The 3,878-nt window shown below is 47.2% G+C and overlaps 1 pseudogene; it reads right to left on the reverse strand.

The window, feature by feature from the left end:
* Positions 1-284: 284 nt before the first annotated feature.
* LOC120248596 lies at positions 285-1,007 on the reverse strand (annotated as a pseudogene).
* Positions 1,008-3,878: the final 2,871 nt, after the last annotated feature.

Consider the following 3,878-nt stretch of genomic DNA (forward strand, 5'->3'; position numbering starts at 1 on the left):
GAACTCATTTATTTGGTACATCATAGGTGCTATTGTGCACGGGTCCTATTTCATACACACAGGCTATGAAAATTGCACTGTATCATTTTAAAAATGTTGTAATGTTTCCTTTTTTTTTTTCTTGCAGCAAAAAGCTTCATTGTTTTCATTTGGTCCACAGCTGGGGGAGGGCGCCAGGGTGGTTAAAAAGCTGCCTAGTGGCCGCAAGGAGAGACTCAGGCACAAATCCTGGCACCTGGGGGACGCCAGAGGGACCCTCAAAGGCTGCTTGGCTCCAGAGGCTTCTAGTCGTGCCCGAGGGTGCGCCTTTCGAAGAGATACTCGCCCAGCCCAGCCTGGGGGCCGGACAGACTGCAGAGATTAGTCAGGTGGTCGCCCATCTTCTTGATGAGTTTCACCTCCTCATCTAGAACGTGATCCTCCAGGAAGTCACAGAGACAGGGGTCTGCCGGGCAGAACTCAGGGCATGTAGATCCAAAAGGGCCTGCTTCAGGTTCTCCTCCAGAAGCAAGGCGGCTTCCGTGGCGTCCAGGGATTTATTCCACTCACCTTGGGATGGCTTCTGCTTATCCTGGAAGGGGGCAGAAAGCACGCTCCCCCCCCCCCCGACGGCCCCCCTCCTCCCCCGGCCCCCGCTCCCGCGCTGGTTTTGCATCTTCAAGAGACAGTCAGCGCCCTCCAGCTTCTCCTCAGCCACCTCACGGGAGAAGTGACCCACGCTCTCCAGAGCTGCTTCCTCACGGTCGAAATAGAAGCCCAGAGAGAGGTAGGTGTAAGAGGTGCATGTTGACCAGGTGGTCGGCGGCGGCCTCCACCTTGGTGGAGTACTTCTGACGAATCTGGGCGCTCGTGGTTGATTGGTAATGAGGAGCTAGGTTCAAAGTCGGGTGTTGGCTGGTCCCGGAGGCAGAGGATGGGCAAGAAGATGGCTCAGAAGCTTGTGACTGGAAAAAAGGTTGGGGGGTGGTCGGGGGCTGGTAGAAGGGGCCTCCCTGGGTCTGTTTCATCCAAGCACTGTTGAAACAAGAGACAGATCCGCAGGACTGCGGGGGGCCGGCAATGTTTACTTATTTTTGAGAGACAGAGCAGAGCAGGAGAGGGGCAGAGAGAGAGGGAGACACAGAATCTGAAGCAGGCTCCAGGCTCTGAGCTGCCAGCACAGAGCCCCACTCAGAGCTTGAACTCCTAAGCTGTGAGATCATGACCTGAGCTCAAGTCTGACGCTCAACCAACTGAGCAACCCAGGTGCCCCACACTATTTTAAAATACATTATCTATATTTGGATAGGCCCTCAAGTAGCCCTCTAAATCAGTCAGCTCTAATTAATAATCAACCCATATACTTGGTAGCAAATTTTCTTTGCTAGGAGGGTCTTAATAGAAATGCTGAGCAAATAGAAGATTTGGGGAAAATTTGTATTTCATTGGGGAAGAGGCTTCCTATACTTTTAGCTGATTCTGTAACTGGGGCACAGGGGTTCAAGAGCACGGGGTTCGGGGTCCTGAGCAGACCAGGTTCCACCACTGGCCACTGACAAATCCCAAGGCAGAAGTAGGAGCGGAGGTGAAATAAGACAGGAAATTTACTTCAGTGAGGCCACCGGCCAGAAGACAGGGGACTAGCGTCTCAAGGACTGTCTCCACGGTGCTGAAAGTCCTTTCAGGTTTATATAAGGAAAACCTGACACAAAGGTTAGTGGGTACATGCATATGGGCAGTAAAGGTCATTATTTTGGGGTCAGTCAAGCAGGGTTTTGCTGGCTCAGGGCAGTTGTTATTGCTTCAGGGGTAATTATATTCCTGTCAGAGGACGTTTTGCCCCCTGGGTGTTGAGTTAAGAGATAAACTAGACATAAGAATTTAAATCAGGAAGTACAGACCAAGGTCAAAGGGGAGGTGAGTAAAGTCCTTTTTCAACCCCAGATGATTCTCCATTATAATCCCAGTGGCCTCGAAAGGTGCCTTGCATACAATAAGTGCTTTATAAATGTTGATTCACCGATTGGTTATAAAAAGTGCCAAACTTTCTGGCTCTGACTTCAACTTAGAAATGCTTGTCCTGCAAAAGAAAAGCTTAGAACAGCCTTCGCATGTGCCACAGAGCAACAAGTCATGGAGACTACTCACCTGTCATGTTAAATATTTCAGAATTTCAACAAATACAGTGCTTTGGAAAGATCCATTAGTGCATGATTTGTCCGTTCATATTGTTAGGTCTATTCTGGGTTTTGGTTTAAATTACTTTGTGTTGAGTTCGGTTCAAAAAATTATTTTTGTGAACCCGTGCTGTACCAGGGTATAATGATGAGTATGACATAGTCTCTTCCTTAACGTATTCAAGATGATGGCTTCCTCTGTATTATGAACATGGCAGACCAAATATGTGGTGTCTAAATGGAGTGTCTCTCGATTGGAGGGGAGCCTCCAAATTTGGGGCAATGATCAGATTAGGTGGAAGCCAAGGGCGTGGGAGGTGAAAGAATTCACCTGAGGCAAAACAAAGGAGACAAAAGCATATTGAATACATCACAAGGGAGTGGTGGGCAGGAGAGCAGAAGAATGCCTGTCTGCAAAGACACAGTGGGTGGGCGGGCAGTGCTTTTAAAGGGGGAAGAGGAGGAGGTATGGAGGTATGGCCTATGGACATTCTGAGGTGGGTCACCCGATGGGCCTGTCTGTATTGGCCAGGTGGTCACTGTGGCCTTTTCGACATTCTGTTGCTCAAGCCTGTTTGCCTAAAGGCGGTCTCCACAAAATCTGTTTAATCGCTTTCCATTATAATCTTGTTTGGGCTGGAAAATCTGCCTTGCAAAATTCTTACTTTAGTTTAACAAGTTAAAAATCCTCCTTCATGTGTCTCAGCTGACAACACATCATCTTCCCAGCAGGGCTTCTGGACTGGGTAAACTGATTCTCCAATGAGGGGAATCATTGCTTCAGAGGGCAGAAGCCAGGGGCTGAGCTGCACGGTGGCTGGTGGTAGGCATTAGCAGAAAAGGATTGCTCTAACCCCACCACTGTACCTTACAAAGCCTGGAAGAATATTCCTGACTAGGGTGTGGTGTTGAGAGCTCTCCCATCAACTGGTGACTAACTGAAATGTGTTTGCTAGGGTGGCCATCACCTTCTTTCTAGTCCAGCGTGCGCCAGTACCTTTCCACTCACCAGCTCCTTCTCCTTGTACTTCATCTGTTTGGCTTTGCCTGGCTCAATTCAGGGCCTTGCAATATAATGGGCTAGAGGTTCAGTTTTGTCACTGTAGCATCAAACGAGCCTAGAGGTTATTTGGTTTTAATTATCATTCATTAAAACAATCAATGTAGAGGATTTAGTCATTCAAATGGTTAATGGTGGGACATTTAGGTAATTACAACTCTCGAATGTTCTCTCTTCTGCTAATTGTTTTTATTGAACAAGATTTATGTCTAGGTCTTGAAAAGAAGTGGTTGAAACCTGTGAGTAACACAGGCTAACATTTTGGGAGGAAGTGGTAGAGGGAGGCCTTCTGGGTCCTAATCCTTCATCCCCGACATGACTTCAGTCTCTTCATATTCCTAAGAGTAGAGGTACAGTGAATAATCCCTTGAGGCTCAGGGAAAAGACCCACGTCAGATTCTGTCTATATATGGATATCTGTGACCTCAAAAACCCCCTAAATTATGCAGCACTAATTAATAATTAATCCATGTACCGGTATCATGTTTCTTTTGATAAATGGCCCTATCTTCTTTGTGGCTCTCCCTTTCTCAAATACTCTTCTCCCTCTTTTCTAGTAACCCATATTTTACCCCCTCTTCACAGGCTGATTTCAGAACCATCCAATTATTCAAATTCATCACTCTTTAGTCATTCATGCAAATTTACTATTTCAACCAACC

This window comes from Hyaena hyaena, unplaced genomic scaffold, assembly GCF_003009895.1.
Source record: "Hyaena hyaena isolate Hyena2069 unplaced genomic scaffold, ASM300989v1 scaffold_599, whole genome shotgun sequence".
Classification (NCBI taxonomy): domain Eukaryota; kingdom Metazoa; phylum Chordata; class Mammalia; order Carnivora; family Hyaenidae; genus Hyaena; species Hyaena hyaena.